The 25,529-nt window shown below is 40.8% G+C and overlaps 1 long non-coding RNA gene across 3 annotated transcripts in view; it reads left to right on the top strand.

Moving 5' to 3' along the window:
* The window catches only part of LOC137504253 (uncharacterized), a 144,481-nt gene that overhangs the window by 90,619 nt on the left and 28,333 nt on the right, over window positions 1–25,529 (top strand). For 2 of the 3 annotated variants that reach the window (XR_011019454.1, XR_011019455.1), the window contains one exon: window positions 10,186–10,233. The exons of the other annotated variant lie outside the window; for it this stretch is intronic. This is a non-coding gene — a long non-coding RNA (uncharacterized lncRNA). The remainder of the gene's footprint in view (window positions 1–10,185; window positions 10,234–25,529) is intronic. 3 annotated transcript variants of the gene reach the window in all.

The following is a 25,529-nucleotide window of genomic DNA, read 5'->3' as shown; positions in this document are numbered from 1 at the left end:
CAGCCATCAGTGTCACTCACTTCTCTGCTCATCTCCAGTGCAGAACCTTCCTTTTCCCCTCCGTCTCCAATGCTGCCCAAGTCCGTAGCCGCACGCCACAACGCCAACGTGCACAGAGAGCAAGGTGGCTGCTGCACAGGTGGCTGGCAGCAGGGAGATTAGGCGCTCACTTGATCTCCCTGCATTGCAGCATTTGCAGTCTTGCAAATAGTGCACCAGTTTAGTTTGCTGCTTTGGTGCCCTTGCTCCTGTGGTGCCCTAGGCCATGGCCTAGGTGGCCTAGGCCTAAATCCGGCCCTGGCGATAGGTAAATATTTACCTATTTGCTGTTCGGGGGGGGGGGGGGGGTCACAGCGCTGGATTGCCAAGACACTGGAGGACGGGAAAAGACTCGTTAGGATCCTGAAGCTTAACCCTCCTGAGGTAAGTATCTCCCAGAGGGGTTTTTTGTTTAAGTTTACATATATACAATTAATTACATTTGGCCATTCTAATCACTAAGGTGTGAGATGGTGTAGTCAGAGCTCAGTGCTTTAATAGATCTGAAATATATTTAAATTAGCCTGTAAAGCCTACACAGAGGCCCATACATTTTTTTCTGACATAACAAAGTACATAACGGAGCTAAAATTTATTTTTGTGATTAAACAAAAAAAAAATCCTAATCTAAAGACCGTATTTTCGGAATGATTAGATGATGTTTCTTTATTCTAGCATTAGTATTTCTGTACACCTTGCATTGTGCGTCTGCAAGCAATGCTTTACTCTCACAGACTCTCGCCTGCACTCACTCTGGGAATATATATGTGACTCCCTGCTGTGCCAATCCACAGACTAGATAAAAGCATAGACATTTTGACAGCAACACTATTTCTTGATAATCTTTTAAGTCGTTCAGGTCTCCATGCGTAATGCATTGCCGGAGAGCCAGTGGTCACTGTAAGCAAACACTTTAGATAGGCTCGGGCCTGCAGATTGCTGTCATTTGTTTGCAGCCACAGCAGACAGGATACAAGGACCTATTGAAAAGTGCCTGGCTTCAAGTACAGACAGATGGAGAGCACAGGGGTTACCATAGCCAGGCCTGAGAATGACCTCTGCGCTACAAAATGAAATCAGTCTGACCCTGTTGTTAGGCCTTAAATTATAGCCACAGTTCCCCCAAATAATGCATCTTTAATACATTGCTGCCCTCTTTTTATCAGGCTCCCTACCTCAAGGGGTTTTTTGTTCACTAACTACTAATGTTAAATTGGAGCTCTTTATACTTGCGTTTGTGACCTCAATGGTCATCTTGCAGCATCTTTAATTGAGAACACTTCAAAACATAGACCCAAATCCCTAAAAAAGGGGAAAAAAACTCACATTCTTTCTGCAAGAACAAAAGGAGACGAGCCAGAAAGGAAGAAAGGAAGAATGCTTTTTAAATTTGGAGGATTAGGATGCTCGCTGCAATCTAGTTTCTCCCACAAATTAACACTAAGGCAGAGGGGCCATTGTCTCTTGGTTATTTTCTCATTGTCCATTGATTGGGAAGTCTGAACACACATTCGGCATCTTGCAATTTTCTTTATTAACAGACTGAGGGAGATGGTGTTGTGTAAAGCAGCCAGGCTCGGATGCAGATTACACCGCGGCAGCGCGCTGTCTTTACAGCAAGATAGGCTCAGAATAGAGAGAGGAGGAATCATTTGTTTATCCTATTTAAACATGACCACGTTGTTCAAGAAATCAATGCACAGAATGAGGAGAGGGGCAGTACCAAGAAATCCTAATAGGATGACTGCTAAGTTGCTAGGGGCGATTGCACTGGTATTATTTTGCCTTTAGGACTGTATACAGGCAAAGGTTGTTGTGTAATGGGAAGGAAACCCACCATAGGCGTTAGAGGATAATTGGTTTTGAATCCTTGAAGGCAGTGTCTCGATATGTATAAAATGCAGCCTGTCTGTCAATCTAGCGCCCTTTTTTTTCAAAATGGCTTAATTGACTAGTGATGATCATAATAAGCTAATTACAATTAAGCAAAATTTCACGTACATACACCAATACGTAATTACAATTTGTAAATTCAATTGATTTCATATCATTCGTAATTTCACGTAAATTTTCTCGTAATTTTGTGCCCACTTTAGCAGTGAATAGCAAATCCCCCATACATGCTATTGACGCCATAATTGCTACATAGAGACTCAGTAACAAAATTTTCATCCTTATTTCTTCTATCCTATAAGTTCCTATAGCTGTTCTAATGTGCTCTGTCTTACTGCAGCCTTTCCTAGTTGCACAGTGGCTGTATTATCTCTGTTATATAATCTAATCTTCTTTCCTCTGACGGCTTTGTCGGGCTCAGGCACTCAGGCTGGAATGTGCTGTTCTGCTTGTGATAGGATAGAAGCTATACACACCCTCTCCAGGCCCCTTGCATGCACTGTATGAGTCACAGACTCAGCTACTCTCAGCCTATCACAAGCTTTTAGCAGCCATGTCTTTTGTTTGTAAACACTGCCTAAAACTGGCAATTACAAGCCAGGATTGCAGCAGGGAGTGGCAGAAACAGCACAGAGAGGCTCAGGAAAACATAATTAATAGAATGGTATGCTTTTTATTGTAAGAATTTTAGAGTAAAGATTCTGTTTAAAGAGAACCCGAGGTGGGTTTGAAGAATATTATCTGCATACAGAGGCTGGATCTGCCTATACAGCCCAGCCTCTGTTGCTATCCCAAACCCCCCTAAGGTCCCCCTGCACTCTGCAATCCCTCATAAATCACAGCCACGCTGCTGACAAACAGCTTGTCAGAGCTGGCTGTGTTTATCTCTATAGTGTCAGTCTGCTGCTCTCTCCGCCTCCTGCAGAACTCCGATCCCCGCCTGCATCCCTTCCCTCCCTGCTGATTAGAGGGAAGGGAGGGGGGCAGGGACTGGAGCTCTACAGGAGGCGGGGGAGCAGCTGAGACTGACACTACAGATGTAAACACAGCCTTACAGCATGGCTGTGATTTATGAGGGATTGCAGAGTGCAAGGGGACCTTAGTGGGGTTTGGGATAGCAACAGAGGCTGGGCTGGATAGGCAGATCCAGCCTCTGTATGCAGATAACATTCTTTAAACACACCTCGGGTTCTCTTTAAGGAGAATAGTGGGTACAAGTAAAAAAAAAAGTGAAAAAAAGTAAATTTTTCAAAAAGACCTTGTAGTTTTTGAGAACATCTATTTTTAAAAATGCAAAGGAAAAATGTTTTTTCAACTCACTAAACTCTCGGAGCTCACTCTCAAATACTTTTTGTCTTAAGAAAGCTTACTTTTATTTTCCATAGCATTTTTAGTAAGGAGGCTTTTCGGTCCATTGTAGCGCCTTATACACTCCTAGAAGTTATGGTTCACCATGAGCTTGCTGGGTTTTCTGTTACTCTGGGTGTTTCAAGTCCTACTCCATAGAGCCGCATTAATCCATGCCATGCACTGATGAGGATCAACCAATCCGAAACAGTCTGTATGCATGTTGGATTATTTGGCTCTGTAATATGAAAAAGCTGACACATCATTGCATTCCAGCGGATCTGGAGGTGTGGCTATCTTGTAAGGACAACAATGGTTAATTTGCATATATTCAGCAGTGATGCCCTGGGAGACATCTCAAGCTCACTCCAACCTGAATTACAGCAAATACTTTCTGTTTTAAGCAAGCTTACTTTTGTTTTCCATGGTATTTGAGTAAGATGGCTTTTTGGTCCATTGTAACCCCTTACGCTGGGTACACACCATGCGTTTTCCCGCTCGATCCGCGGGTCGATCGGGATCAAATCTACTATTTCAGACGTGCTCGATTTGGGCTTCGATCGTTCCTGCCGTCGATTTGCATGTTAAGTATACAAAATCGACGGCAGGAACGATCGAAGCCCGAATTGAGCACATCGGAAATAGTCGAATTGATCCTGATCGACCTGCGAATCGAGCGGGAAAACGCATGGTGTGCACCCAGCATTACACACTCCAATGAGTTCTGGTTAACCATGAGTTCTAAACTCTGAAAATGACAGTTTGAAAACCATGATTCCTTTCCTTTTTTAAAATAGATTTTCTCAAAAACTACAATGTCTTTTTGAAAAATTATTTTTTTGACTTGTTCCCAGTATTCCCCTTATTATAGCATATATGGGGGCTTTGCTATTAACCGCAAAGCCCCCATATGTAAAGTTGGCATGAAATTATGTGACATTTCACGTAAATACACAAAATTTCAGATGGATTACGTTTGCATACATAATTAACTACACATTTTCCCCAAATTTCGCATTACAATTTCTCATTTCGAATTACGATGCAAAATTACGTTTATGCGAAATTTGTGCTTTATGCATGTAGGTACGGGTGTGGCACATTGGTCAGATTTTTTAAATGTTACAAACAATCAGAGTGCCGCACAATATCTGCTTTCTACATGTACAAGAAGACGCAAAAGTAATATCACACATTTTAGCAGAAGAGACATTCTCCAGTGACTTTCATTAGATCTACGCCAAACATTTTTTTCGTACATTTGCGATGCATGAGGAGATGGACTAGTGCAAGACCTGTCAGATTTTTACTGCCTATTGTGAGTGACAGCAACATAGGAGAAAATAATTTTATAGTGCATTTTATTCTGGGAGAAATGTATAATACTTCTTATACTGTACACATGTATTTTTAATCTTACAATTTTTGGGGATAGTGGTCCTTTAACGCAAGCCCCCCATTACAGGGTTTGAGCTTCTTTCTATAGAGATAACATGGAGGGTGTAAGATGAGTGGGAAGCGAGCTATCTCAGGTGAGAATAATAGTGATCAGGCATGAGTTTCACACATACCTGGCTGATTCTACCCATCAATAGCATTTCTCCAGTGGTCATCTGTTGGTCGTCTGTTGGAAGTATCGCGCTGAAGGGAACCGCTACTGTGTTTCCTCTGCACATCCGGCGGGTCACGCTGTTGAGACAGGCTGATCTGCACATCGGAAGTCTTCTTCCATGGAGGAGAGGGGCCAGGGAGGTACATAGAGGAAGTGGCCGCCGCCAGCTCAGAAGGTAACAGAGCGGCCGCACACAGGGGGGAGCAGGCAGGATGCCTCGGAGAGGGAGGGGGGTTGGTCGGGATGCCACCTCAGGGCCCATTGCCGCCCGAGGAACCTGCCTCACTCGGCATCATGGGCCACCTGGCACTGGCCGTCATGCTCTGAAACCAAAAATTGACTCTTTCGCAGGGCTGGATTTCTGCAAAGGCCTGGGCCTTGGGCGGCTGTAGCCCAATGGGGCATCTGAGACAAGAAACGAGAAGAGAAAGCGAGGTTGTTACATGTGAAATGGGAGGCTAGATGGGGAGCAACACATGAAAAAGGGAAACTGATGCCCAAGGAAGCTTTCCATGAAATTGAGGGGCTACTACTGTACATGGATGATACACATATTAGAGGGGCTGCCAGTGGAATGGGAGGGGCTGCAGTACATAGATGATACACATATTAGAGGGGCTGCCAGTGGAATGGGAGGGGCTGCAGTACATGGATGATACACATATTAGAGGGGCTGCCAGTGGAATGGGATGGGCTGCAGTACATGGATGATACACATATTAGAGGGGCTGCCAGTGGAATGGGAGGGGATGCAGTACATGGATGATACACATATTAGAGGGGCTGCCAGTGGAATGGGAGGGGCTACAGTGCATGGATGATACACATATTAGAGGGGCTGCCAGTGGAATGGGAGGGGCTGCAGTACATGGATAATACACATATTAGAGGGGCTGCCAGTGGAATGGGAGGGGCTACAGTGCATGGATGATACACATATTAGAGGGGCTGCCAGTGGAATGGGAGGGGCTGCAGTACATGGATGATACACATATTAGAGGGGCTGCCAGTGGAATGGGAGGGGCTACAGTACATGGATGATACACATATTAGAGGGGCTGCCAGTGGAATGGGAGGGGCTACAGTGCATGGATGATACACATATTAGAGGGGCTGCCAGTGGAATGGGAGGGGCTGCAGTACATGGATGATACACAGAGGGGCTGCCAGTGGAATGGGAGGGGCTGCAGTACATGGATGATACACATATTAGAGGGGCTGCCAGTGGAATGGGAGGGGCTGCAGTACATGGATGATACACAGAGGGGCTGCCAGTGGAATGGGAGGGGCTACAGTGCATGGATGATACACATATTAGAGGGGCTGCCAGTGGAATGGGAGGGGCTGCAGTACATGGATGATACACATATCAGAGGGGCTGCCAGTGGAATGGGAGGGGCTACAGTACATGGGTGATACACATATTAGAGGGGCTGCCAGTGGAATGGGAGGGGGCTGCTGCACATAAAAGGCGAGCCACAACATACAAAAGTATAAATCCGGCCTTGATTCTTTGTTGATCAAAAACATGTGAACACGAGCCAAATCTTCTATGATCGACCGATATCTTCCATCCTGCTCGATCGACAAAGTTGGTCAATTTGACATATCGCCCAGTTTTCAGTGATCGAGCCTACTGGGGCACACTTGATTCGCTTTAAATTCGATAAAATTATCCAATCGTACAGCAAAATCCCTAGATGTATGGTCACCTTTAGGGTGCATACACAGTTCCAATTTTGATTGGCCAATCACCGACCAAATTTACCACCTCCGTGTAGTATGAGGGCCAACAGCTTTTGAATACTATGAACAGATTGTGTAGTTAAGCTCTCATACTACAGCAGAGTCCCCAGTATATGGCACCAGCGGAGATCGCCTGATGACAGATACATGTGTTCGCCGTTTGCTTGAGCAACCGGCCTAAAAAGCACAACCCCCCCAAATGCTTACCGAGCCTCCAGGGAAGTCTAGCAGCCTTCCTACAGCACCAAGGGGGCTCCTAAAGGCTTTACAGCCTACCCCCGTGCATGCAAGCCCGCATAGGGTCAGGTGACCCGCCGATTTGCTTGCACGGTCACCGGAAGCCGCTTGGAGCCCGCTCGGTGCTGCAGAAAGGCTGCTAGACGTCACTGGAGGCTCGGTAAGTATCTTAAAAGCCTCAAAACCCACCAAAAGCAAGCTCAAGTTAGTCGAGACTTTCAGTTGCCTAATCAGACCTGTGGTAAATGATCAACTTGACCAGTTGATCTGATGGGAAATTGCATGGTGTGTACCAAACATTAGACTATGGCGAGTGCGCACTCGACATACACGAGTGCACACACACACACATACGAAAAATTAGTTTGGAAGAGCCGAGAATCTAGCATGTGTACAGCTGTCTCCAAAGCGCTAAACGGCAACCAACATACAAGGAGTGCATTGTTTTTCCACTTACCCTGTTCACCACCAGAAGCCACTCTCTCATGTGCACTGCCCCTCCTCTTTTCTCTGTTGAACAGTACATACCGCTCAACTGTAGCGTGTCTGTACAATGCTCATTCCTCACAGTGTGGCTCTAATGATTGAAGGATGTTTGTTAAAGCAAACTTGAAGCAAAAAATATGTATGATATAATGAACATTAGTAGCAAAGAAAAGAGGCTCATATTTTTATTTTCAGTTACATAGCTCTTTTTTATAACCTTGCATCATTCTGTCGCAGCTGTGATTTTAAAACCACCTGTATTTTAAGCAATAAAATAAAACAGAAATAATGACCCTTTGAACTTTCCTGCAGTTCAACCTTATCTTGTGCTGTCTCTCACTGTTTCTGAGCTGTTTAAGTGTTTCAGAAAACAGCAGCACTGTATTCCACCCATTCAAATAGCTCAGAGAAGCTCTTTGGCACAGATAACAACTGAAGTTTTTTAACTCTTCCTGTACTGGAAAACAATATGAGACTCTTTTCTTTGCTACTTATGTTCTATTTTTTAGCTGTACTGCACATACAATTCATTATCTCATAAGTTTATTTTTGTTTCAGGTTTGCTTTAAGGGCAACACTGATCTGCGTATGCAGTGGCTGGATGGTGTACTGGTTAAAGAGACACTGAAGCGAAAAAAATATATGATATAATGAATTGGTTGTGTACTATGAATAATTACTAGAAGATTAGCAGCAAAGAAAATGTTCTCATATTTTTATTTTCAGGTATATGGTGTTTTTTCTAACATTGCATCATTCTATAATATGTCCAGATTACACAACACTCAGCATTCAAAATGATTCTTTCAGAGCAGTCTGTGAACTAATGACCTCTCCTCTGGCAGAGAAAAAGTAAAAAATTAACTAACAGTTGAGATAATAAAAGTCAGAAAACAGCCCTCTCCACGACTTTCAAAGTCATAGAGCTTAATGGCTTTTTTGCATAGAGATAACAACTGGAGTTTCTTAACTCTTCCTGTACTGGAAACAATTAGACTGATGTATCTGATCTTCATGTTTCATTTCTGAGCTGTACTACACATACAAATCATAATATCATAATTTTTTTTTCGCTTCAGTGTCTCTTTAAGGGCTCTGCCTCTGACACAGGAGACCAGGGTTCGAATTTCGGCTCTGCCTGTTCAGTAAGCCAGCACCTATTCAGTAGGAGACCTTAGGCAAGTCTCTCTAACACTGCTACTGCCTATAGAGCGCGTCCTAGTGGCTGCTGCTCTGGCGCTTTGAGTCCGCCAGGACGCTCCTCTGAGTGGCAGTGAGGGGCATGACTATGAGCACTGCGAAAGATGTCATCATCACTATGTGAATACATAATAATAACTTCCTAATACCAGTATCTGCTTCCTCAGTAGGTCTTATTAGCATATTTGAAGTTTTTTTTTATTATTATTTGCTTTTCACTAATTGCAGCTACGTGGACTCTGCGTAATGCTTAGCAAATTTCTTTCACTGACTTGATTTCCACTTTGTTATTTCACTAATCTGACTTCTTTCTACAGAAAAACAATGTGCTCCTATGAACAACTGCTTTTCACATATTCTTTTTTCCCCTGTGTTATTCGCCTGCCTTGATTAAGACTTGAACATGTAGTGACCAGTTTAGATTCATAAAAACACATAAAGATGCTTGCATCACTCCCAGTCTATTTAAATTTAAATTGCATCTCTCTCTCTCTCCTCTTTTTTTTTTTGTGGCCTGAGAACCAAACATGGACAGTGTCAGAAGACAGGCATAACAACCCTACAGCTATTCATGGGTATTATCTCTACAGCAGGTGGTAAGGTCCTGTATCATAGCGTACAATGGAGACTGCCATCAATCATGATTGCCTCCAGCTTTATTATTTGGAAAAACGTCAAGTATTACGAGACAGATCTCCATTGTAACAGGTTGTGTCCCACTGAAATTTTATAGTGCAAATAAGGCAAATTAGTTACCAGAGGACAAAATCCTAAATAATAACTTGAAAGGGGGGGGGGGGGGGGGTCTGGGATTGGGGGGAATACATGATCCTTCACATTTGTACATGGCCTTTCTCTAAGTAGCCAGTCAGTTTGTCTTTCAGTCTGGCTACCCATTCAGGGGCCTAAGTAACCATAGCAGGCCGTGTGATAGCTGCAGGGGTCCGGCTACAGGGGACCTGTCCTTGGCTGACAGCACCTTAGCTGTAATTGGCAAAGAACAACAACGCCTTGATTTTTGGAGACAGCTAAGGATTGCTAACCTTCCCTGGAAGCTGCTGGTTAATTTCTACAGAGGGACTATTAAAGGGTACCCAAGGTGACATATGACAAGAGGAGATAGACATGCGTATGTATAGTGCCTAGCACACAAATAACTACGCTGTGTTCCTTTTTTTCTTTCTCTGCCTGAAAGAGTTAAACATCAGGTATATAAGTGGCAGTTTCTGCCAGTCAGGACTGGGCTAGAGTCAGGGGCGTAACTAGACATCACTGGGCCCCCCTGCAAAACTTCGCCCCCCCCCCCCCCGCGAAACTTTGGATGGGCCCCCCACCCCCCTCGCTTTCTGCACAGGAAAACTGAGGACCAATGTGTTTTCCCCATGCAGATAAAAACACTTAGACTTAAAGGAAACGTCAGGCAATCTATGCTACCCCCAGATCTACTTACCCAGGGCTTCCTCCAGCCCCTTGCAGCCGACAAGTTCCACACAGCCTTATTATTATACTACATGAGAGCACATGCTATATGGAGGAACAACAATGGCATGCTGAACGTAAGATATAGTATCAATTTAACGTTGGCAAAACATTCAGAATGTCACTGATTGGTACTGTTATTACAGGATCTTGGACTCCATGTGAAACAACAAGCTCTCAATGAAGCAGCAACAGTAAGACATCAATCTCCAGTTGTAAAAGTATTCAGAGGCCATAAAGTCATTATCCCATGTGATAAGAATCTAGGAATCCTTCTGCTGAAAAGGGAAAGTCTACAACTTTTTTTCAAAATGTGACTACTTTGTTTCTAAGGTTGTACATCAAGTCTTTAGAACTTTGCAGCAGTGAGAGACAGGTGTTTTTTATGAACCCTAGGGAGCAGGGACAGTGTACAAATTCCAAAGTGTGTGTGATTCCTTATTTGTGCGGTGGACACATGCAGTCAATATAACAATGGTGTGAGAGCAGAATACGTTTTTTTTTCTCCATGCCCTTAGCTGTCAGTCTCTCAAACTTTTCCCCCCATGGGCCCCCTGTGGCGTCTAGGACCCCCTGCGGAGGCATCCCTTGCAGGGTCTATTGTTACGCCCCTGGTTAGACTACAATGTGGCCCTCACTGATAAGAAATTACAACTATAAAACACTTCTTAGCAGAAAATGACTTCTGAGAGCAGGAAAGAGATAAAAAAGGGTCAATAGGTCATAGATTTTTAGCTCTGGCATACAGTACTTCAATAAATGTGTCATTAAGCAAAAACAATAAAACAGTAAAAACTTAAAAAGTAGATTTAAATATAAAATAAAAACTGTGGAATATCTTAATAACTCATTTTTAGGAGAAGGAGGATAGATACAATTGTTTATTTCATTAATTTATTTTCACCTCGGGTGTCCTTTAAGAGCGCAGTGACCAACTGCATGACAGCTCATACAATACCTACACCAATGCCAGTAGCAGGATGTAAAAACAGCAGTGGTTATTACCAGCACTTTTGTATCAGACTCTTTTCCACCGAAAATCGTGATCAGCATCGCAAACATTTAAAACGAGCGCGTTTTTACTGGCAATTGGCGGCAGCTATTTAATATCCTAAACAAATCGAAGCGCACCGGTGGAAAAGGGTACCGCAATTACCATGCTGTCATGGTGCCTTTGTGAACGGTAAATAGCAGCCAATCGTGGCAATCCAAAAACAAGTGCTTAGTTGCGTTAGGTTGCGACTAGGTTCACAGTGGGACATTGCGTTGTGATGCGACGTTAAAGTCGCAATGCAAAATGACAACGCAACAAAAAGGTCACAACGAACATTAACGCTGCATTAACATCTCATACAGTAGATACAGTGAAACATACAGGCAATGAAAAGTATGCTTCCCTGTATCTGTTAACATCTGCTTTTAGAGGTAACACACTGCTGCATTGCGTTACAAAAAAAGCAACATTTACAACGCGATGTTAACGTCACACTGTGAACGTTTCGTAGCTTGAACATTGCAGATCGGTAAACTGCGTTATAAGACTTTATAATCCAGGGCAATAACGTCCCACTGTAAACGTAGCCTCAAAGTCTATGCCAACTTGCCAAGCCTCCATTGCAGTTCACACTCATAACGCATGTAATCTGCAACTTACCACTGTGAAGCCAGCCTAAGGGCCCTTTTCCACTAGCAATCACAATCGCTAATCACAAACGCCAGCGACTGCAATTTTTTATTATTATTTTTTTCCGCAGCCATTAAGCAGCTTTGATAGCCAAGTCCCAACTGCTAGTTTGGCTTCATCAGGGCCTTCCCGATGTTGGGAGTGGCTTGCATCATAGTTTGCGCTAATTCTGTGTAAATATTTATTATGAGAATACTAGTTATAAATAGGATCACATTTCCTTAAAGGACCACTATTGCGAAAATCACAAAAATCCAAAATAACATAAACACACACAAACAAGAAGCAAGCCCCGCCCCTCCCCCCACCAAGAATACACAGCCACAGACGAACCCCCCCTCCAGAAAGCAATTGTGCTTTCACTGCTTTGTAAAAAATCTAATTGCTGTAATGGAAAATACCTACTGCAATTCCTAAGTTAAAGTAGCTACCTAGTGATTTAAATATCGCTAGAGTTTTGCGATTTTGCGATTCAAAGATTACCCTGGAATCTCTTTGTTTGAGTTCCTACCATCAGGTATACACACAAATAGACTGAAAAGAAGCTTTTTTCCATCTGCCGCAGACTTTTTAAACCCTGAAACCTTTTCTGAGATCATTTTTTAATTGAACATGTGCAATAAGTCACATTGTCAATATGCAATATGCAGTACTATTCATGAATGGGTTTAAAAATAATTATGCTACTAATCACTTAACGCTACATACACTTTAAACATGTGAAATAGTTGTCATACTTTGTATAACTCCTGTTTCATTACACAGTTTGGCAGTCTACAGTATTTTAGACTGGTGAACTTTGCTGCAATATGAAGTTGCCATTGTATCCTACTGACCATTCTCCTATCCCTTATGCAGTACATTCTTCCAGTTATATAAAAAGGAACATACAGTGTATTCTTGTAATGTTAGGCATTTTACATGTTTTTTGTGTTAAAACAGATTTGCTTTACAAATTTTTTTTTGCTGTTGTTTGTATATTTTGAACCAATTACGGTAATATGAAATGTTAGCTATGAATATTGTTTTAATTACCAGCTGTAGCCAGCAGGTGTAAGTCCAATCTCCTAGCTTTCTACAGCCTGATGGAAAGGACTACAGGTAGTCCCCGGTTAACGAACAAGATAGGGACTGTAGGTTAGCTCTTAACCGGAATCTGTTCTTAAGTCGGAACATGGTGCCATCTCTGTCCCCCCTGTACCTCCTCTGTGCTCCCCTGTGCCTCCAGTGTCCCCCTCTGTGTCACCTCTGCCCTCTGTACCTGCTTTACAAGTTTAAAAGCCATTTTTTCTTTGAATTTTTTAAAATCCATTTTCTCAAAAAGTCCAATTTGAAAAATGTTTTTTTTTACTTGTTTCCATGGAAACACAGAATTCATGCCGTTCGTATCGGCATTCGGCAGGTCGTTCTTAAGTCGGGCGTTCGTAAGTTGGGGAGCACCTGTACTGTCATACAAAGCTGTAATATTTAGAATGTAAGTGTATACATCCATATTCTGCAAGATGTACATTTGTGCAGAGAAAAATGGACTGCAGATTACTTTTTTCCTATGTTGCTATTACAGACGGTATTATTAATCAAGGAGGAAATAAACAAGTCCAAAACTGTAAGTGACGGACTCATTTACAGTGCATTTTACTCTGGGACAAATGTACCTCTAATACGAAAACACTTGTATTTTACATTTACAGGTTTTTATTGTGATCGTGGTCCTTTACCGTAGCTGTGAGATTAGTGTGCATTAACTTGTACACTGTCACAGCTAAAACACAACCCTACAGAATAATAGCCAGATTGAGCTCCATCCTGCTTGCTTCTGTTTCAAAAGGGACCAACAACAGGCATGTGGGCAGAACAGCTCAGAATGCTTTGCAATGCAGGAGTCATGGCTACACACTGTACAGCTATGTACACTACACAGATGCAATGACTGTTGGCTGAAACCGTCGATAATGACTGTTGCAGCTGACAATCATTACGTGTATACAGCAGCAGACAATCGATATTGCTTTGTAACGGGGGTCGTTAAGGATCTATCCTGTTGGACTCTTCAGGACACCCGATGCCCGAGCATTGCAGATCACAATGCTATTTCCACCCCCTGCCAACCGACTGAAGTTGCTCCGTCCTCTGCTGATCGTCGTCCCTCAGCCCCCCTCCATAGAAACAGAACACATCGCTAGCCTGAAGGCTCGGTATGTGTCTGTACAGCATCGTTCCCCAAATTGTCGCCCACAGAGTCATTTCCCAATTCTCAATGGACGACAATTCTCACATGTCTGTACGTAAGAGCTCTTTTTCAAACGCAATTTTACACTGCAGTTTTTCCACAATTGCGCTTTGTATTCTGATTGTATTCAGGCTGTGGGTACAGCAGGGAAAATGTTACATGCATGAGGTTTGCCTAAATTCGTTAAAAATAGTACCGGCAATTTTTTATTGTGCTTGATTTTGTAATCACATATGATCAGAAACACATCCAAAACATAACCAGTGAAAAAGAGCCCTCAGCCATGTTTGTTTCTAAAATGACATTAACCCATTCGCGTTCCGTCGTTTTCACTTGAGCAATGTTCACCTTCTTATTGATTAGCCTATAACTTTATCACTACTTATCACAATGAACTGATCTATATCTTGTTTTTTCCGCCACCAATTAGGCTTTCTTTGGGGGGTACATTTTGCTAAGAGCCACTTTACTGTAAATGCATTTTAACAGGAAGAATAAGAAAAAAACAGAAAAAATTCATTATTTCTCAGTTTTCAGCGATTATAGTTTTAAAATAATACATGCCTCCATAATTAAAACTCACGCATTGTATTTGCCCATATGTCCCGGTTATTACACCGTTAAAATTATGTCCCTATCACAATGTATGGCGACAATATTTTATTTGGAAATAAAGATTTTCCGTTTTGCATCTATCACTATTTACATGTTTAAAATAAAAACAATATAGAAATATTTCATCTTTACATTGATATTTAAAAAGTTTAGACCCTTAGGTAAATATTTACATGTTTTTTTTTTTTTTATTTTAATGTTTTTTGTTTTTTTATATTAAACATTTTATTTGGGTAGTTTTGGGAGGGTGGGATGTAAACAAGAGATTTGTAATGTAAATGTGTGTTTGAATTATATTTTTTCTACTTTTAGTTGTAGTTTTACTTTTTGGCCACAAGATGGCGGCCATGAGTTTGTTTACATGACGTCACTCTAAGCGTTACATACGCTTAGAGAGACGCAAGGGGGAGGCAACAGCCAGAAAAAGCGCAGCTTCCGAGAGAAGCTGTCGCTTTTTCAGCGGGGGAGAGGAATCAATGATCAGGCACCATAGCCCGATTCACTGATTGCCTGGCTAACGAACCGCGGGCCGGGAGCGCGCGTGCACGCGCGCGATCGGCCGCGGTAGCGCGCATGGTTCCTGGACGTAGTTTCTACGTCCAGGAACTAAAAAAGGTTAAGGTGCTCATAACAAATTAACAAAGAAAACAAATTATATTCCTTTGTAAATGTAAACATTTCCTGACCACTGGTACATATATTTATGTCCCTGGAAACTTCACTTAACAACCAGTAGTATAGATATACTGTATGTACCATGCCACTGCCATTTCTTTCCGTCACAATCTATTCCGTGATCGGTGAATGGGAACAGTTTGTTCCCAAACCCGATCACAGTGCCTGTGATGAATGAAAGCTGGCGTCAGTGAGAAGCCCGCATTCATTAACAAAGTGAAAGTAAACAGTTACACTTACTACTTCCCATATACTGTTTACAGTACTTACGAACTTAGTGTAGAGTCAGCTTGTGGCAAAAAGTAAAAATACACCCTCATACACTATTATATATAGAAATACATACCTTTTTATTAATTTTAACCCCTTAAACCCCTACCCTATAATTACCCCCCAAAAATACATAAATAAATACCTTAGGGACTTTTTAATATGTATGGCATAATGGTATATTAATGTTATTTTTGTAAATAAAGGCTTGTAATTATTCATATAGTGTAAAAAAAATACTAAATGGAAAAAATATACCTTTATTTCCAAATGAAATATTATCGCCATACATTGTACTAAAGACACAGTTTAAACTTTGTAATAACTGGGACAAATTGCCAAATACAAAGTAAGTTTTATTTTAGCACATTTTATTTTAAAACTTTAATGGCAGAAAACCGAGAAATAATATTTTTTTTCATTTTTTTCTTATTATTCATTTTAAAATGCATATAAAATAAAATAATTATTAGCAAAAAGTATAACCCAAAGAAAGCCTAATTTGTGTATATACAGTATAGATAATTTCAATGTGATAAGTAACTATAAAGTTATTTGCGATTGAATGGGAGGAGCGTGATGTGAAAGGGGAAAAAAACTGTGGTTGGGAAGTGGTCAAAAGACAAATGCAGTAATATCATAACTAAAAGAATGTAGCGTTTTGTGGTGGGCATACATGGTTCGTTTTTTCCGCTCGATTCTCCACTCGATCGATTTTGCAGCTCGATTTTCTTATCTTCCACTCGTTTTTCTTATCTTTTTCCATTCACTTCTATCCGGAATCGAGCGGCAAAATGATCGAACAAGTGATCGGACATGTCGGAAATTATCTATCTAACCATCTAATCACCTCAAAAACAAACCCTGTGTTCCCAGCATTAGGCTAAAATGTAAATACACATATATGCTTATCTATTTATACATCCATGTATGTTAAACATGGGATAATCCTATTTATTTATTGATGATCAATCGATCTGTCTGTCTACCTATCAACCTGCTTATCTGTCGTTGTATAATATTTCTCCATCATTCTATATATCTATATTCTATGTTCTATATTCTATGTTCATATTATGACCATGAAACAAAATCAAAATCACAAGAACATAACATAGTAATACATATCATATTCATATCAGGATATCTAAACACACACACACACAACGCACACACACACTCTCACACACACACACACACACACACACACACACACCACACACACACACACACACACACACAAACACACACCACACACACACATATGCGCACACACACACACATACACACACACACACACACATATACACACACACACAACACACACACACACATACACACTACACACAACACACACACACACACACTCTCACACACACACACACACACATATGCGCACACACACACACATACACACACACACACACACACACACTACACACAACACACACACACACATACACACTACACACAACACACACACACACATACACACTACACACAACACACACTCTCACACACACACACACTAACACACACTCTCACACACACACATATACACACACATACACACAACACACACACACACAACACACACACACACTACACACAACACACACACACACACCCACTACACACTATGAGCTTGATTCTCTAAAGCATGATAACTGCTATCACAGCAGTTATCACGTGACCCTCTGCGTGACGCTTTGCGCGCACTAAACATTGCTCCACGTGATAAACGGAGGTTTGCGCGTGATCGGCCAAAGCGCCGCGCGTGGAAGATCGTGTGATAACTGCTGTGATAGCAGTTAACAAGCTTTACCGAATCAAGCCCTATATATGCTGCACATATCACAGGGAGCACTTTTGATGCATTCAGGGGATAGGAATTTTGAGTTTTAGAAAATAACAAATCAAGCATATAAGCAAAACTGAATGAGTAGTTAAGGCATTAAAAGTACATACACACATCAGACAAAAGTTGGTCGAAATGACCGGTGACAATCGATCTGCAAAGGCAAACAATCGTAAACGATCGACCTGTATACACACAGGAATGGTTAAAGAATGATGGTATTGACAGATAAGGTGGAAGTGACATATGAGGTGCTATTAACTCAAACGATTATGAATGATCGATTAAAAAAGTGACGTGATTCAAATAGTGTGCGTGCTTTACAAGGCACAATCGTCATCTCTCGTTTAATCAATCGCACACACTCACTGCAATGAAGGATTGTCAGTCAAAAAAGTTCAACAGGATGGATTAGGACTGACTACCGATATCGCTCTTTTGTTGCTGCCGTTGATGGTCGTACGTGGGCATTTGTTCAATGATAATCGGTTGCAACACCACTTATCGGTCATTTTACAAGGGTTCAGAACAATTTTTAACTAATGTGTGCACGTACCTTTAGTCGTGCCTGGGAATCATCTGTGTGTGTGTGTGTGTGTTTGTGTGTACTACATATCTGTGTGTGTGTGTACTACGTGTGTGTGTGTGTTTGTGTGTACTACATATCTGTATGTGTGTGTACTACGTGTGTGTGTGTGTGTGTGTGTGTGTGTGTGTGTGTGTGTGTGTGTGTGTGTTTGTCTGTGTGTGTGTGTGTTTGTCTGTGTCTGTGTGTGTCTGTGTGTGTACTACGTGTGTGTGTGTCTGTGTGTGTGTGTGTGTGTGCGCGCGTGTGTGTGTACTACGTGTGTGTGTGTGTGTGTGTGTCTGTGTGTGTGTGTGTGTCTGTGTGTGTGTGTGTGTGTGTCTGTGTGTGTGTGCACTACGTGTGTGTGTGTGTGTGTGTGTGTGTGTGTGTGTGTGTGTGTGTGTGTGTGTGTGTCTGTGTGTGTGTGTGTGTCTGTGTGTGTGTGTGTGTGTGTCTGTGTGTGTGTGCACTACGTGTGTGTGTGTGTGTGTGTGTGTGTGTGTGTGTGTGTGTGTGTGTGTGTGTGTCTGTGTGTGTGTGTCTGTGTGGGTTTGTCTGTGTAATAATGAAATAGTGAAATAATGTCTGCTCTATAAATGTACTTCAAATCTGAATGTCTTTCAGTTTGTCTACCGTCACATCTCTGTACATACTGTACTATATACAAATCATATATCTATAAATATCTATCTACTTCTATTTCTGTCTACAATGGTAATATATCTTTGCAATACATATTCTATAAATGTACACCTATCTATCCTTCCATTTTTAATTTTATTCTACATCTATCTATCTATCTATCTATCTTTATGTCTATCTATCTGCCCATCCGCATATCTATCTATCTATCTATCTATCTATCTATCTATCTATCTATCTTTCTTTCTATCTATCTGCCCATCCGCCTATCTATTTATCTATCTATCCTTCTATCCGTCAGTCAGTCTATCTATCTATCTATCTATCTATCTATCTATCTATCTATCTATCTATCTATTATTATTATTATTGATTTATAAAGCAAAGAAACAAACATGGAGTACAAGATAATACAGACAATGGTAATACACCAATATAGGAAATGCAGAGATGGTACAAAATACAGAATTGGTAATTACAGTGACAAAATTAATATGAATAAATATGTAACAAATTCCAAGACACAAAAGGGTGAGAGAGCCTTGTCCTTCTGAGCTTACAGTTTAATAATCTATCCACCTATCCATTTATCTATCTATCTATCTATCTATCTATTTATATATCTACCTATACAACAGTCTATCTATCTATCTATCTATCTATCTATCTATCTATCTATCTATCTATTTATATATCTACCTATACAACAGTCTATCTATCTATCTATCTATCTATCTATCTATCTATCTATCTATCTATCTATCTATATATCTACCTATACAACAGTCTATCTATCTATCTATCTATCTATCTATCTATCTATCTATTTATATATCTATATATCTATCTATCTATCTATCTATCTATCTATCTATTTATATATCTACCTATACAAGAGTCTATCTATCTATCTATCTATCTATCTATCTATCTATCTATTTATATATCTACCTATACAACAGTCTATCTATCTATCTATCTATCTATCTATCTATCTATCTATGCTGCGTAATATGTTGGCACTTTATAAATACAATAAATAATAATAATAATTATCTATCTATCTATACAACAGTCTATCTATCTATCTATCTATCTATCTATCTATCTATCTGTCTGTCTGTATTTCTTTCTATCTATCTATCTATCTATCTATCTATCTATCTATCTATCTATCTATCTATCTATCTACCCCTTTGGGTTTTCATGTTATGTTCACACATGCCCTCATACATACACTAAACGCAGTAGATGAAGCTGCTATACATGCATATGATAACATTTATCTCCTTAACCCTTCATGCCCCTGGATGAGCAGACTCCCAGCAGCCCAGGTGTTAAAGCTGGTATTCGGTGGGACCAGACGCCTGGATAAATCAGCACAATCCGGCCGAGCTATCATCTCGCATTCTTTCATATGTGAGGTAGAGGCTGAAAGCTCAGAAATGACTGTAAAATCCCTGCTAAATCAAACCCTGCTTCTTTCTCAAGGCAGACTCAGGCTCGACTAGTTAAGACAGATTCTCTGTCTGACAATTAATATTAATGGCTAGATTTCACAATGTGGCATTATCACACTGTGAGATGGGTGGGCATACCATCTGGGTTTTGGCAGGTATTACATGTAATCAAAGAGATTACTTGGCTCGAGGTGAAATTGAAAACCTTTGGGTTGTTTAGCCTTTTTTTTTTTCTTTTTTCCTTTTGTTTGGGCTCATTCTAGGTGTGTTTAAATACGTTCCTCGGCTCTCGTGTTGTTGTTTTAAACATCCAGGAGAGTTTCCATAGGAAATGATCTATGAGAGTCAGACTGTTTTGCCTCTGAAATAATTGCCACTTGTACTTTGCCTCCTGTTAGTGCTTTCTACAATTGATTTCCAGCCTACAGTATTTAACCTTCATTTCTACAACCTTTATTAGCTTAAACAGTTGTTTAAACCCGGAGCGGCAAAACTGCCAAGGACTTGGCACCAAAGACATCAAAAGAAAGAAAAAAAAATTAAAAAATAAATAAACGACCAAATAATAGCCTGTTAGAGCTTTTTAGGTGGGAGCTGCAAGGGAAAGCATCTGCTAAATGTTAATATGCCTGGACCTTGAAATTGTGCACTAGGCAGAGTTTAGTACATGGCAGTGTGCTGCTTTCATCCTCATCGCTAAACTTTTTGAATTTTAGGCTGCCCCGGTCATTTTCTCACTTGCCGTAATTGTCATCAATCTCTTACAATGCATGACCATGTTTATGGCTGTCGTTGTTGCGTCGCTGTTAATTTTACACTAAACGCTGATTACGATGATGAATGGGAGGGCTGTGATGCTGCACGGGGGGGACATCGTCCCGTTTCTACAACCCCTAGAATGGTGTATAAGCATTCACTGGCCATAACTTTCATTCTTGGGGGGAAGTTGAACCCTGGCTGGCGTGCCAACGTTGCAGCACAAAAATAGACAACAAGGATCTCAGCACAAAGGGGCCGATGATCCTGCACAGGTCTTCCTTGCTGTTTGTAAAGCTCCCTTTCTCCACAATTAAACTGGGGTCATTTGTAAGGTGCATTTCATGACAGTCTGTTGGGGAAAGGGGGGGAGGACTCTTTCTTTCACGTTTGTCCATACTGAGTTGTAGCTGCACAAGAAACTTGACCTTCTTTTTTCAAGGAACCACACACACAAAAATTGCTGTATACATTTGTTTGAAGGATAAACTGGAAAAAAAAATCCTTACAACCTTTTCCTAGAAATCCTCGATTTAACTCTGAATGATGAAATGCATTTTTAAGAAGAGATATATCTGTCACGTGATCTGGGATATTCATAACGCCCCCCCCCCCCCCCCCCATGTCCTTTTTTCTTCTTTTAAAGGGGGATTTTATTGCTAACTATTTTTGCAGTGACATGCCTCTGCGATTCTTCTCCTCTCAGCCCTCTGGCTCTGTATGGATTAACATGTCATTTGGCTGCATAGATATTTCAGTCTGTAGAAAAAGAGAATCTCGACGCAAGACAAATCTATTTAGAATTAAATAACAAATGAACGTTTAACTCCCACCACCTCTGCGCAAGAAAATAGCAGTTTTTAAAGAGATTTGGTTTTTTTCTCCCCGTAAGGGAATGCACCACACACACCTTACCTTAAAACTCTTATATAAATAGTTCAGAGCATGTAAATCTGATTTAAAAAACAAAAACCAAAAAAACAACACAGTCAGAGCCGCTGATGTTTTTGCTGCTATTTATATTTTGCAGCAAAAGTGATTAAATTAAAGGCAAGCTGGGTTTTGAGAATCTCATTAAGTAAACATGTTTAGAAATTCTTTTGATGCTCAGATCTATTTTTTTTATAAAAAGGAAAAATCAGCTACTGTAATTGTATCGGTTATTACGTCCCGCATCCGCGATAACCAAAGTAACGACTGTGAAACGGTTAATAAAACTACGCCACTGGTTCATTGTTTCACAGAACAGAGGCGCTGCAACCCGAAATCACAAGTATGTTTATTTTTGAATTATTTAAAGGATTTACCGGTTAGCCTGAGTTGTCTCTCCCCCCCCCCCCCCATAAATAAATAAATAAAGTCACATCTTACAGCCCCCGCGTTTCATACAAGTGTGGCGTGACAGCAGCGGCTTGAAGTGAATTGCAGGCTGTTCTTGCAAGGCAAAGGATTAAAAACCATTTTTTCATTACATCAATTTTATACAGATCATAAACAGGTAAGGAAAGTCACCCAGATAACGCCGGGTCTCTTCAGGATAATGGCGAAATAAATCTACGAAGGAACTTAACAAGCTTTGTCGAAGGAGCGGTTCTGTAAAATATATCTAAATGTAGGTCGTTTACAGGCTATGCAAATCAGGTTGATAAAACGATCCCCTCGCCTACATCCATTATCTACAACAACAGGATTCTAGCTATGTTTCAAAACAGAATTTATCCAATACAAAATGTTTTATGAAAAGACTTTATAGTGCGTGGCTGCTTCTTAGATCCGCTTATTGTACATTTCCAAGCGGCGACCGGCTACTAACTAACCGACTAGGTGTTACGATGTGTAGGCTTGTTGCTATTAGTTACAACTTTGTTGGCAACCTTTCCTCTTATATTACGCAGTAAGTACTACATTTTCTATTGGCACAATTAGATGGTTGAGAAATGATGAGATCTGACCTAGAGGAGAAATTCAGGCAACTAGACGGCATCTTTGGCAAATGTCCATTCGCACATAAGTAATATTTTCATTTTGCCCAAAACCGAACAGAATATATTGGCTCGCTGAAGGCAGTTTGACTCCTCTCGGATACTAAGTAGTCCAGATAAGGAATCCCACGTGGTAAGCAGTATATATCAAAGAAGTCCCAAATCCATTAAGAGTTTCACAATTAGAGGAATGCATTACAACTCATAATGTATTCTAAATCTGAGGTTTAAGGAGTCTTGTTGACATTACCAGATCTCAGCTGAGGAACTAATATTATTCTTTGTCTCCCATGCGGAAGCAGTTTTGCAGAAAGATAGCACCATCTTGAGGTCAAAGCAGAAACATGCAAGAGGTGAAATTACTTTCACAAGACATTCTCACATTATTTCATTCATAACACCTGAGAATCTATTTCAAGTTGAAAAAAGTCACTGTGGTGAAAAACTGAAAAATGTTGAATGAGTTTGTACACATACATACATTTGTCCCGATATAATGCAGTAATTTTTTACTTCCTAAGTAGATGTCACTTATATTAAGTATTACAGATGCTCCTCTACTTACACACACTTACAGAGGAACTTTAGCAGAGGAACTTTAAAAGGGAAAACATAAATCAATACAATGCAAAGTGAGAAGTTAAAAAATAGATGAGAGAGAGGACAGTCTATCACAGTGGTCCTCAAACTAAGGCCTGTGGGCCGAATGCGGCCCCTTGAGGCTTTTTTACCGGCTCCCCACACACACAAAATGTATTACTTATAGATGCGGACCACTGCATCTTTAAAAATTGGCAGCCCACATATAGAATAGCAGTGCTGACACCACTATTTCCAATAGAAGCCAGAAAGAAGTCATTCGCTGGCTTCCAATCATTCACTGTTGTCCAGTTGGATGGCAGGTTGTCACCTGGGTATGCTTCTTTGTCTGGCCCACAAAGACTTCTCAGGATTGTGCTGCAGGCTTTTGCAGGCCATTTGGTGACATTATGGCTCACATTTGACTTGCTATGTTAGGGTCACAATATCTGCACTTGCTGTGTTGGTGACATATTAGCTGCACTTGTTGAGTTGGAGGGGGCATACTATCGGCACATGTTAAAATGGTCTGGTTAAATGGGTTGCATTTTAGGGCTGCACATGTTAATAGGAGCTGTCTACAATACCTAGGTACAATGTAATGTTTTTCTACTTCATTTTATGTATACTCCGGCCCCCCAGCAGACTGAAGTATGTTGACCCGGCCTTTGACCGAAAAAGTTTGGGGACCCTTGGTCTATCATTTCTCTCTTCCCTACCTTTTCCTTCTCTCCTTCTTTCTTTTTCCATTTTCCCCCAATCCCCCTTCTTCTTCCTCCCATTTTCTCTGTTTTTATGGCTGTCCTATCTTATCTTCCCTTTCCTTTAGTCTCTCCTTCTCACTCACTCACTCTCGATAACAGCCACACACTGGTTGCCCATTCCTTCTAGATGTCTTCTCTGTTGCTCGGTTGGGCGTTTGCCCGAGATATCCCTGAACCCGTACTCTACTAGATGCTCAATTCATTATAGCTCTACTTCTTAGCTATAGACTTTTGTAATGCAATGTGTTGTTGCAGTTTTCTCCAGTCCAGAGAGGGATTAGTTCTTTGCTGTTGAGCTATATTCCATCTATGTAGGTACTTTGAGCCCAATCCATGCAGAAGGACTGATATGTGCATATGTTGTGTGCCACTGTGTTATGAGCATTTCTACTTTTGTATGACTTTATACTTTAATAAAAACGTTTAATACAAAGAAAAATAGAAGAGATATCAAGCAATGATTGATATTCACCATGTAATTTGTTCATATTGTTTAATTGACAATCGGCCTGCATGTTACCATCTTTGCTGGATTGTAAGCCTCTGGCAGGGTCCTCCCATCCCTAGTGTATTCTACATGAGCTTGTGTTCCTTTCCTATGACCACCTCAAACTTGTATTACTGGGCTTACCTAACCAACTCAAAATCACATGATCATGTACTTTCTACCCTGTTAGCCTTGTATAACTTTGTTCTATGTTGTATAATCTCATTACATCTGTCACTCTTTGTATCATTGTATGTATTTATTACCCAGCACTGCATAATATGTTGGCACTTTATAAATAAAATGAAATAAATAATAATAATACTGGCAGAATGAAAAAAACAGACAGCACCAACTGCCATTAGAACCATAACCACACCCCCTAACAATGTGATAGGCTAAAAGGTTGTGTTTTTATAAATATACGTATCTACTGGAGATACTGGTTGCTTGGAAGTTGGAGACTATTCCCACAATGCAACAAGGCTCGCAGACTGGACACTGTCAGGACCTAGGTCCTGACATCACACTTTGGAAGGGGTTTCACCACAATATAAAATATAAGCCATACAGAGCACCCTGATGATCTATTTGAGAAAAGGACAAGATTTCTCATGGGAAAAGGGGTTTCAGCTACTGATTGTGATGACGTTCAATTCTTGGTTACAGTTCCTCTTTATGTTATGAACTTTCATACATATAAATTTGTCCTCATGTACAAAATGTACTGTACTCTTTTTACATACATATTTTTATTATGTTACAGTATTGAGCACACCGTTGTAAGCTTTTTAAGTGTACACAAGCTGAAAAAACAGATACTTACCTAAGAAGAGGGAAGGCACTGGATCTTACAGAGACTTCCCATGTCCCCCCCAGCCCACAATTTTGCACCGTGTGGACCCCTGAAACTTATGCGA

The sequence above is a fragment of the Hyperolius riggenbachi genome, chromosome 4, assembly GCF_040937935.1.
Source record: "Hyperolius riggenbachi isolate aHypRig1 chromosome 4, aHypRig1.pri, whole genome shotgun sequence".
NCBI classification, from domain to species: domain Eukaryota; kingdom Metazoa; phylum Chordata; class Amphibia; order Anura; family Hyperoliidae; genus Hyperolius; species Hyperolius riggenbachi.
The sequence above is the reverse complement of the archived record's forward strand: the minus strand, read 5'-3'. Positions and strand labels throughout refer to the sequence as shown.